This window comes from Heloderma suspectum, chromosome 2 (assembly GCF_057233095.1).
Source record: "Heloderma suspectum isolate Gila_16-S chromosome 2, 16-S_ref, whole genome shotgun sequence".
Taxonomy (NCBI): domain Eukaryota; kingdom Metazoa; phylum Chordata; class Lepidosauria; order Squamata; family Helodermatidae; genus Heloderma; species Heloderma suspectum.
The window spans coordinates 40,408,612-40,420,999 of NC_139459.1; the positions used below are offsets into that span (position 1 = coordinate 40,408,612).

At 43.8% G+C, this 12,388-nt stretch overlaps 1 protein-coding gene across 1 annotated transcript in view; it reads right to left on the bottom strand.

Annotated features, from left to right (window-relative positions):
* Nucleotides 1–2,299: 2,299 nt before the first annotated feature.
* The window catches only part of ERCC8 (ERCC excision repair 8, CSA ubiquitin ligase complex subunit), a 90,987-nt gene continuing 80,898 nt past the window's right edge, over nt 2,300–12,388 (bottom strand). The window contains exons 14-16 of the transcript XR_014787592.1: nt 5,604–5,800; nt 4,444–4,523; nt 2,300–3,888 (exon numbers count right to left, since the gene is read on the bottom strand). The gene's annotated coding sequence lies outside the window, so the exon portion shown is untranslated. The remainder of the gene's footprint in view (nt 3,889–4,443; nt 4,524–5,603; nt 5,801–12,388) is intronic.

Genomic DNA, 12,388 nt, shown 5'->3' on the forward strand with positions numbered 1-12,388 from the left:
CCAGGGATTGATGTCAGACTGACTGGTCTGTAATTCCCAGGTTCCTCCTCTTTACCCTTTTTGAACATAGGGACAGCATTAGCCCTCCTCCAGTCATCTGGCACTTTACCTCCTCTCCTCCATGATTTCTCAAAGATAATAGACAGTGGTTCTGAGAGTTGTTTTGCCAGTTCCTTTATTACACTTGGGTGAAGTTCATCTGGCCCTGGAGATTTGAACTCATTCAAAGTCATTAGGTGTTCCTTGACGATATGCCTATCGATCTCAAGCTGCAATCCTGCCTCTTCAGCCTGTACTTTGCCTTTGCCAGGGGGTCATAGACCCTCTTTTGGGAGAAGACTGAGCCAAAGTAGGAATTGAGCACTTCTGCCTTTTCTTTTTCATCTGTTATCATTTTGCCATCCTTATTTAATAGTTGAACCACCACATTGGCTTTTTCTGTTGTCTTCCACCTTTTCTTCATGTTGGAATGGTTTGTAATTGTGCCTTAAGAATTTTCTTTTTAAAAAACTCCCACCCATCTTGGACTTCTTTTCTCGTTAGAGTCACTTGCCATGGGACCTTATTTATCATTGTTCTGAGTTTATTAAAATCGGTTTTCCTAAAATCCAGGGTACGGGTTTGGCTACACTCAGCTTTTGCTTCCTTTAGAACCAAGAACTCAAGTACAACATGGTCGCTTTCCCCCAGAGTTCCTGTAACTGCTACTTTATCCACTAAGCCATCTCTGTTGGTTAGGATCAAGTCAAGGATAGCCGACCCTCTAGTTCCTTCTTCTACTTTCTGTAGGAGGAAGTTATCTGCCACACAAGTCGGGAATTTCTTGGAGGGGCCATATTTTGCAGAATTTGTCTCCCAACAAATATCGGGGAAATTGAAGTCCCCCATTACTACTACATCATGCTTCCTTAAAACATTGGCTATTTGCTTTTCAAAAGTTCCATCCTCGCCTTCTCCTGGATTGGGTGGCCAGTAGTAGACTCCGACCACCGTTCCTTTTATTCTTTGCCGCATTTATTTTAACCCAGATGCTCTCGATGGGGCTACCAAGCTCATCCTCCTGTATTTCTGTGCAGAGATAAGAGTGAATTGTTGCGAGGAAGGAATGTTTGTTCCATTCACTTCCAGTACTCGAATTCCTTGGCTCAAAATTCTTTAATTCGAAGTGTATGTCTTTTGCACCAGCTCCAGCTGGCAGATCTCAAGGCTCTAGCAACCCCCCCCCCAAAAGTAGTTCCTACATGCCTGAAATCTCCCCTATATTCAGAAGATCCCAGGTTCGATTTCTGACATCCTCAGTTAAAAAAATGGATCACAGGTGATGGGAAACATACCGTCCTGAGACTCTGGGGACCCACTGTGAGTCAGAGTAGCTAGTACAGGGCTAGATGGACCTGGTGTCGGGCAGCTTCCTATGTTGCTCAGCCCTGTTATTCTTTTAAAGGTGCAATCCTATGCATGTTTAGACAGAAAAATAGCCCTCCAGTTCCCTGCATGGCCAATGGCTGTGCAGACTGGAGCTGGTGTGAGTTGTAGTCTAGCCCATCTGGTTGCACCAGGTTGAGAAAAGCTGAAGTAAGTCAAGTCACCCCTCCCAGAAAAGAAAAAGTCCTGGTACATTTAGATCCTTGGATGAGGCCATCGCCATCTGATGTTGCCATCTGCATTCCACTGCCATCTGATGTTACGTGTACACACACAAGAGGATATTTTGTTAATTGGCTTCTAGGTGTTGCAATTCCCTACCCCCGCTTGTTTTTAATCATTAGATTTAGATGCAAGTAAGTATTTGACCTAGGCAAGGGCTGACTCTGTGCATGCGTTACTTGGGAATGTACAGATTTTTTTTTAAAAAAACTGTTCAATCTGTTCCATCTGCATTTTGCGGATCGTCGGGTGTCTTTTGTTCAGTCATCCACTCATTGACGGAATCGGATTTTTCCACATTTCCCGAATTTGCACAAAATCACATTTGTGAAAATGCATAAATCCCCCCCCATACGCAAATCCCCCCCGAACATTTTTATGCTTTAGCCTATTGGTGAAATGTACATTTTCGGCTGGTGTTTTTTTTAATTTACGTACTTCTCTACTAGTAAATTTTGTGTAAAATTCCAGAAAGTTAAAAAAAAAAAAAAAAGTTCTGCAAGTCTGCGGAATCTGTGTGACTCATGAAAAGCTGGTCTGCTGCAGAATCCATAGAATCTATACAAATCTGAATCCATAGATGGATCCATAGAAATCTGAACTCATTTGATTGCATGGCGGATTGCTCCAACATCCCTAGTGTTATTCGAATGCTCCTGATGTTTATTTTATGTTTATTTTTTATTTATTACATTTCTGTATTGCCCCATAGCTGAAGCTCTCTGGGAGGTTTACAAAAGTTAAAACATTAAAATACAATGTACAAAATTTAAAAACCATTTACATAAAAGTATATGGATAATATATACAAACAACATATAACTAAAAAGAACTTTGAACTAAAAACAATTTTTAAAGAATCCAATAAAACACAGCTTAAAACAACACTGCTTAAAACAGTATACAAAAGTCAGCGAAAGGAACAAGAATTCTAAAAAGGGAAGGTCTGCCGGAATAATAGCATCTTTGATGCCTGCTGAAAAACCTTCAACGAGGTAAGCAGGCGCATTTCAACAGGCAGGTGATTCCACAACTGAGGGGTGGCAAAGGAAAGGGGCCCCTTGCGTGTGGCTGCCAGTCTCACATTAGGCAGCCGTGGCAGAGAGCCCTCAGAGGACCTTAGGGGGCGAACTGGGACAGATTTTGTTGCGTCTGCTTTTTTTTTATTGATAACGTCGTTTATAGTGTGTTTAATCTGTATTTTATTTTATGTATTGTGAGCTGCCCTGCATGGTCTTGATGGACAAAAAAGTGGGATTGAAACATTTCCATTAATAATGAAACTGATCTGCTAGCTATGTCCCTATGCACGTGCACGCACACACAACACATGCATATTTAAAATTGGAAATGGCTTCCAATATGTATGTGTTTCAGCATACAAAGTTGAAACTCCTGCACATTAACTGGGATAGTTTTTCACTTCATATATACATTGCACGGAGCTATTACCCCAGATGCCCATAACATCTATAATGGCATGGAGCACATATATTATGGAGAACACAGCATAAGTATTTACATACACATATGAAGTATCCATGTGAAATGGTCCTGAGATGAGGCAGTCTGTTTTCCAAGGGAGCTGAGCCTCAGGACAATCTTCTTACAATGAAAGTACATCAGATGCAGGGTTCACCTTGGTTTGCTCAACAGCTAATTGGTGTTGCTTTCCATGCCACAGATCTGAACCATCTACAGAGAGATCAGTCTGAGGCTCATCTGGAATGAGGAGAGTATAGGAGTGTTTGGGGCATTTCCCAGTAATATGGCAGGAATAGTCCAACCCCCCCCCAGCAAATCGGAGAGCTGTGTGTGTGTGTGTGTGTCTGTGTGTGTGTGTGTAGGGGGAGTAGGGATACTGGAGAAATTCAAGATGGACTAAAAGGAGTTCATATTTCTAAGAAGCTGACCTGAGGAATCCACTGCGGATCGTCCTCTTCAGGCCGCGCGGCATCTGTGGACTTTGGGGTCTTTTTTTTTTTAACTTTCCTGAAATATACGCAAATTTATTCGTAGGAAAATATGCAAGTTTCTGCTGACATATGCCATCCTGGGAAAAAACTAGTATACTTAAATAGTATACTTAAACACAGACTAGGAAACGTGAAGCTATACAGATCTATTATTAGATGGGATCACATCTGGCTGAGGCTATGAAGATTTATTCTTTTGCTGCAAACAAGTGGGATTGCACTGTGTCTGGTGCTGTTCACTGTTTCATAGAAGGGTTGAATGGACCTATTGAAAGCAGAAGAAACAGAGGCAGCTGGTGTCACCCAAAATTGGAGAGGCTCAGAAGCACCACACATGAAACCCAACACCAACCTTCTCCTCCACTCCCTCCTTCCAAGCAGGGCAGTTACAATGATTGAGGTTGTGTCAACCCAATTATTAGCTATGCATAAGGCAGTAGTGGCAGGGGTCAACTGCTGTGGGAAGACATGGAAGCTGGGAGCTGTAATTTGCCGTTACAGAAGAAGAAAAGGCACAGAATGGGTAGAATGTAAGGAATCCCATCCCACACGATTAGCATGTACTACTGAGATCAGCAGTTTTCATCCTTGCAGTAAATTGGCAAAGTGCTTCATTGCATGCTAGACCCCAGCCTGCAATTGAGAATGTGCTGCATCCTGTGGCCCTCCAAAACCTGCCACCTGAGGTAGGCTACTTCACATTGTGTCAGGGTAGGGCTGGCCCTGTTGAGGATCAACGCACACTACCACATCTGCATATTTGGCTTCGTCCTGGGTCTCCTGGTTAAGGAGACGGAAGAAAAAGCCAATTGTGGCTTACCTGGATTTTTCATGGAGCCGGCTTTGGTCTGCATGGTCTCCACGAGCAAGCGTATCGCAGTCGCTTCACAGAACGTACTTCTGTGTGGGGAGGGGAGTTGAAGTGAATGTCATCTGACTGGCAGGGGCTGCTCAACCAATAAGAGAAGCTCTCCCCCACTCCAGGCTCTCCCCTTTTTCTCCTTTGCAGTTTCCTCCTCTGTATCCACAGAAATCACTCTGTTTCTCTCTTCCCCCTGCCCAACAAACATGAAAGGAACACCCTGTTCTAGCTGCCCTGATGCGATCAACCGAAGCTTCGACATTGAGGCTCTCCAAATACATTATTTTGATTCATGGGAATCTCAGGAGTGTGCAGTTCGGGGACAAGCCTCATTGAGCACAATGGGAGTTACTTCTGAGTAGATACTAATTGGTTTGTGCAGGGATGGGGAACACACAGGAAACACCCCTTGACTGGGGTCAGAGTGAAAGGCACAGCCCTGGGCAGGGCTAGCATACCTGAGGTCAATACGGGGGTTGGGGCACACAGCAACTATACCAGGGAGAACCCGACTTGAGGAAAGGAACCGGACTTTAAGCAGTCTTAGGAAATCTGGTTTTCCATGATAAGCTCTGGGGTGGCTGCTGGATGGCCACGACATCCTGTATCCCTAACGACCTCCAAACTCAGCCAGCTCAGAATAAATCACTCATGGAGACACCCCCCAGGTGTTCTTTCCTTTTTCTATAAATGAACACAAATATATGTCAGGTTACCCCAGGCTTTCTTCATTTCAGCAGTATAATTTGCGGTGGAGGGTTTATTTTGCCTCTGCTGTTGTTGAACAATTGGGAGTCTGAAATCCTTGCTGATCTGGTACAAATCACCCTCCTGCCTTTGATGTAGAGCATGTGCCCTACCGCTGTAATATGGTCCCTTCCCACTTCGCATCCTCTGGAAGAGCTTACTAGTACGTGCATCCCAGTGTTGTCTCCAAAGTTTGTTCTTCATTTGGCATATGATAAAATGAGGAAGGAAACAACACTCACGCCATGTTATTCATGAAAGCACAGTTAATATTTGCATTTCTCAGTCTTTTCAGAGGCCCTGCTGAAATTCAGACAATAAAGAGCAAATTCTGGATGCCAAATGAAATGAATGCTGCAGAAATGACTTGCCTTCTATTTTGTTTAGAAATCTAATTAGTTTGTTCAATAGATGTATTATTCCAATGTATTTCTCCAAGATGAACTTCAGGGTACCACCACTTCTTAAATCAACAGTGCTGGAGCATAGATCTTCCTTAACAAAGAAGGATTTGAGGCTCTCAGTATTAAGGACTCTTGATTCCTTATTACCCTTATGGCAGGGGGAGCTGCAGATGGAAAAAAATGGGAAACTGGTTTTGTTGCTTAATTGTAATGGTTTCTAGATTATAACATGCACCTGCATAGCCATTTGTTATGTTTGCAAGAAAACAACTTTGATCACACTTGGATTTATTATCATTTAGCATTTTTAGTGTGAGACTAGTAGCAAGGCAGTTTCATTTAAATTGATCTTTTTCATAATATGTAAGGTTTTCTTTTTTCCTAGGCAGGCATAACACTTGTCTCTGGGAAAGACTCTCTAGGGATAAAACAGCAAGAAAAGCAGAGGTCACAACCTACTGTGAAGATGAAATAAATGAGAGTTGTGCAGTGCTCTTGTTCACAAGTGGCACTTATTTCGATGGAGCTTCCACAAGAGACATTCCAGCGGATTATGACCTAACCACCATTCTTCCCTCTCACCCGCTCAATTTCAAAAAGGCAGGGTTGGAGAGAGAATGGGGGCAAACTGCCCCAGAACACCACAAAGCTGAGAGTCCCCACTGTACTGGTTTATATTGCTTAACATTTTTTCTTATTAATGTTTTGATTGTGAATTCCAACAAAATAAAATCATAAAAAAGAAAAGAAAAAAGGAAAAAGAATATAACGATATGCTTTAAAAGTATCAGTTTCAACTGAATATATGAAAATGCAGCTTAAACGTCAACAAAAGCAGACCAAATATCCATATATGTATCCATCCATGAGTGGCGCCTATATACCACCCATTCACATGTTGGTAGCATTGTTAGGTCCTCAATCATAAGAACATAAGAAGAGCCATGCTGGATCAGACCAAGGGTCTATCTAGTCCAGCATTCTGTTCATCAGTGGCCAACCAGCTGTGGATGGGAAACTCACAAGCAGGACGTGAGTGCAACAGCACCCTCCCGCCCATGTTCCCCAGAAACTGCTGTACACAATCCACAGCACTATAGGAGGTCAGTGTTTATTTTTACTGATTAGTGTTTATTCATATTGCTTAACGTTAGTGGGCAAAGAAGGTTGCAACTACCTACGTTTTCATCTTTGATCTTCATGGGAAGAGGCTTCCAGAGTAAAATAGGAAGCCTATTCCCAAAACTCCCTGGAGTGCTCCGCTGCTTCCTTGGTTGGGGATTATAAATTGGGGCAAGAAACAGCGTTGAATGGGAGGGAGAAAGACCAGGCCACAACGCTCCTTGCAAGAAGCTTTACCATGCTGAGCAGCCTGACCTGTGCTCAGCTACTCTGTGGAACATATTTTCTGCTCCGGATCTGGACTACGAGTAAAGTGTGAAGAATGCCAGTGTTTTGCTAAAGTTAGAAGGAACCCAAGATACTATGACAAAAACAAAACAAAACACATTGATTGCCTTTAACTAAATGTAGGCCAAAGGCATGGAAAATCTACTTCCACAAATATACATTGCCCTAAGAATGCTCTGTTGTTGTTTTTTATTTGCATCAGGTGAGCGCACCTTTAATAAATCGAAACTAGTAAAGCATTGTCTCAACATTTGTCAAGAAAGGCTGGACCACCTATTTATAGTCTTAGCAGAAATCAAGCTTCCTAGGCTTGACAATTCCTTTTTTGACAATTTAGGCTCTCTCTCATCGGCTTTTGAGACCAATAACTACAGTATCCTCCTGGATCTACTCCGTGGGATGGCCACTGGAGGCACTGTGTTACAGTGGTTCTGGTCTTACCTGTGGGGTCAATTTCAGACAGTAACATTGGGTGACCATTCGTCAACCCCTTGGCAATTGAACTATGATGTTCCGCAGGGCACCATCTTGTCCCCAATGTTGTTTAACATTTATATGACACCGCTGGAAATGGTCATTAGGGGATTTGGAGCCAGGTGCCATCAGTATGCTAGTGACACACAGTTCTATCTCCCTGTGACATCTGAATCGGGTGAGGCTATGCAAGTTCTGGATCAGTGCCTAGACTCAGTAATGGCTGGATGAGGGCCAATGAACTAAAGACAGAAGCCCTGTGGGTGAGTGGGTCCTTGGTCCAGAAGACTGGCTCATTGCCTGATCTGGATGGGGTTGCACTCCCTCTGAAAGATCAGGTTTGTAGTCTGGGAGTACTCCTAGATCCATCACTCTCACTGGAGGCCCAAGTGGCCATGGCAGCTCCAAGTGCCTTTTACCAGCTTCGGCTGGTTTGCCGGCTACGGCCTCTCCTGGACAGGGTTAGCTTGGCCCCAGTGGAACAGGTGCTAGTAACCTCAAGACTGGATTACTGTAATGCGGGGCTGCCCTTAAGGCTGCTCCCAAAGTTGGAGTTAGTGCAGAATGCAACAGCTTGGCTGTTATTGGGAGTTTCCCCTTTTCAGCATGCAACTCCTTTGCTGAGGGAACTGCACTGGCTGCCCAACTGCTGCCAGGCCAGGTTTAAGGTTTTGGTACTAGGGTACAAAGCCCTAAACCACTTGGGCCCAGGATAGCTGAGAGAGCGCCTTCTCCCTTACCAACCTGCCCAATCACTGAGGTCATCAGAGGGCTTACTCCTGGTGGTTCCACATGGACCTATGGCCTGACTGGAGTCCACCTGGAGAAGAGCCTCCAGCATGGTGGCTCCCTTCCTATGGAACTTCCTGCCTCTGGAGGTCAGGCAGGCACCAACACTGCATTGTTTTCAGCAGCTCCTGAAAACAGCTCCTTTCCAGGAAGCCTTCCTTTTTTGATCAGCCTCGGTTTTATTGGCACTCTTTTTTAAAGAATAATCTTAATATCCTGTTTCATTCTTTTTATCTTTTGTGAACTCTATAAAGACAAGAACACAATTGATTACATGGATTGTGGATGTACTAATAAATGCTGATGTCAATGAAACCCACAGGCTGATTTTAACTGGTCCAGAGCCATCACCAGTTGAAGTTATTGTTGGGTTATGGGGCCCGTCAACAACGCATAATTATGTCAGCTTATGTCAGCTTAAAACATATTTGAGCTAATTTAAATATTGTGAACATAGTTGTGTGGGAGGCGGCAAATGCCTCAGATGATCATCCAATACGAGTAAGGTGTATGATGACACTGACGTCTTGCTGCTGCTGACATACCATGTATATACCATGCATATTAACACCTATGACAATGGAAGAATGTTGTGGGTCCAAATCGGTAATTGACATAAATGATATTGCTGCAGCTCACAACTCATATATAACAGATATGCTAGCTGCCTACGCTCTAACTGGTTGTGAGACAACCTCATCTCTTGCTGGAATAGGTAAAGGCCACATGCTGAGCATTCCCCAAAAGTTTAAGGAGACCTTTAAAGCTGTTGGTGACCCTGCTTCAGAATAAACAGTTGTAATGAAACAGCATGACACCTTTGTTGCTGAGTTATACAGCCAAGGGCAGACCTTGACAGAAGGCTTGCGTGATCATTTGTGGAAGAAGCATATGGCCAGCAAAACAGTAACAAACATGCCAACACTTTCTAAGGACACAATTCAATGGGGATAGTCAGCCGCCTCCGAACTCAGAGGTGACCAACTATCCAATCCAGGGCGGGTGGAATGTGGAGGGGATCTTCTCCGCGCTCTGGCTGCTCTGCATTAGCAGCTAGATGGCCAATTTCGGCTGTCTAGCTGGAGCAGGTCAGAGTGAGCAGGGGTGGTGGTGGACGGCGCATAGGAAGCGTAATGATGCTTCCACCATCCCCTCCCCTCCCCACCCCTGGGAACGCCCCCTTTCCCCCCACTCCGCACTGCTCTTACAAGAGCCAGGGATGAACCGCATCTTTTATGAGACAACGGGGGCAGGGTAGGGACACGGTTCCGAGGTCGGTTCCCATAAAATGAAAAATCCTATGGCCATCTAGCCACTGTCTAGCAGCCATAGGATTGCACCCTAAGTTGCCTCCAACACCCAATGCACTGCAGCAACACTATAAACGAGCACACCTCCAAACAGCACAGTGGAAGTCTGCCCATCTAATTAGTTCACCTCCCATTACCCTCTGGATTTTGGATGGGAGATTTTGTCAACCACAACAGAGGAGTTGACAGATTTTGTCAACCACAACACCTTGAAAGCTGCCACAAGGTCCCCTCTAGCACCTAACGTGGTATTGAACCTTATCAGATGTTCATGCACCAAAGGCTGTAGTCACGCATGTGGGTGCAGTAAAGTCCAGTTAAGGTGGACATTCTGCACTTTCCAAGGTAAATACAGCAATGGAATTATACATGATGATCTGGACAACAACAATGAAGAGCTAACCAAAGAGCTTCAAATATGGGGTGGTATGGAAATATAAGAAATGAAATGAAGATATTTGCGCTGATACCTAAAAGTAATAATGGAAATGACCATAGTAATTTAATTCTTCATTTAGTAATAAAAATGCCTTCTAATACTTAAAAATACCATCCAAAATAGTAAATGCATTAAGAAATGCTGTATTTTATAGGAATTCCACATTTTTATTTGAAGGTAGGCAACCTGCTCAACACTCCTGGAAAAGTACCTCCTCCCCCAACAGTATCCTTGGATCCACCACTGATCAATGTCCTCAAAATTCTTAAATAATTTTGAGATGCTTATAATCCCAACTAGATGAGTCTGATGCAGGTGAATAAAATAAAGTATAAAAGAAAAAACAAAATGGTTCAGTCTGCTATACCGAGAAATTTAGAACTGAAACTGAAATTTCCCCAAGGCTCAGAAAGGCACTCTTTGGATTTGGTTTCAGCACCTTAAAATAATAAAAGAACAGTAAAAAAAAAAACTTTATATATAATGAAGAGCAAGGTACAGCTAGAAAATGGCCCTTCTCCCCCAGACTATCACATCTCATGCCAATTCCTGGGTTAACCCAGTAATTGGCAGGGCTGTGCAGCAGTGAGCAAGCTTATTCCTGGTTTGTTATCACGATGACCAAACCCGGAACTCTGGGTTGTTTAACCCTTTAACAACCCAGAGTTCTGGGTTTGGATGTCACAATAATAAGCCAGGAATGGGTTGTTGACTACAGCTAATTGAAAGTGGGAGTGACAGGTGCACAAAAAGGAGCACACTCGTTTGCTGCCATACAGCCCTAAAATTTCTGAGTTAAACATCCCAGGAATTGGTATGACATGCAAACCAGGTCACTATGTTTATTCATAATTTCTAGAGATTGTAAGATACTCTTTTTGCATTCTATTGAAGTAGGTTTGCCTATCTAATGAATTGGCATTTATGCTTGTTAACGAATAATTAAATACAACATACTAAACTATATAATACACCATGTCAATATTCCATGTACTTAAATATAGTGTTATCTACTGACACCATTTATGGCATGATGGTACTGTTAAATTAATAGCTAATTTAGTAATAAAATACCCTCTAATACTTAAAAATGCCATCCAAAATTGTAAGTGCATCAAGAAAAGCTGTATATTATTGGAATTCCGCATTTTTATTTGAAGGTAGGCTGTACAGAAGGGCTGTAAGGCTATGTTTTGTCCCGGAGCCCGCATTACATCTCTGTGGCCCAGGAAGAGGACATGCCCGAATGATTAAAAAAAATAAAACAAAAGGATCTTACCCCCATAATATTACCTGTTCATTTACTACACTTATATCCCACCACTCTTCCAAGGAGCTTCCGGGGTGGTGTATATAGTTCTCCTCACAACAACCCTGTGAGGCAGGTAAGGCTGAGTGATAATGACTTGTCCAAGGCTATCCAGCTTCATGGCTGTGAGAATTTGAACCCAGGTCTTATCTGACACTCTAAAAGCCAGACCATGCTGTTTTCATTAGGGCTGTGCACCACTTTAGATCGAAACCCAAGCTCTGAGTCAAAATGGTCTGCTTCGGGCTGCTTCAGGCCACCTCTGAGGTGAGGTGGAGGGGGCCCAAAGTGGCCCAAAGAGAATCAGGTTGCTCCAAAGCACTTCAGTACAATCTGGAAGCCCAGCTCCTTACCTGGGTCCTAAGGACAAGCACCAGCAGCTGTCTTGTTGTTCGGGGGGGGGGGGCTATTTTTAAAATGACTCCTCCCATTCTCTGAAGGCCTAGGAGCTGGTAGCAGCAGCGGCTCCGCCGGCAGCACTGGGGCTGGTGCCAGCTCCCCCGGCAGTGGCAGCTCCCTTGGCAGTACTTCCCCTGGAGGCAGCGGCTCCCCTGGCAGCAGCTCCCCAGCGGTGGCGCCCCCTCCCCGAACAAGGGCCCAGGTAAGGAGCTGGGAATGTGGCACGTTGCAGGGGACAAAGCAGGATTTGGATGTCCAAATTCTGCTTTGGCTTCGTAGGCTGAAGTGAGTTGCCCCTGCCCCCAAATCAGCCCAAGCCGTATCAGGCCCACCTTGGAAGCCCCGAAGTGGCCTCTGAGTCAGATTGGGGAATCCATGCACAGCCCTAGTTTTCATCTCAACATATTGAAAAGGCAAGTTAAAAAACTAGGTATGGGCACTTTCATTCATTCATTTATTATATTTCTATGCTGCCCCATAGCTGAAACTCTCTGGGCAGTTCACACAAATGAAAAAACAACATTAAAATGCATTATATAAAGTATAAAACCATTCATGTAATGATATAGAACAAAAAGCACACACAACAACATGTATCTAAAACAATTTAAAGCAATCAGTC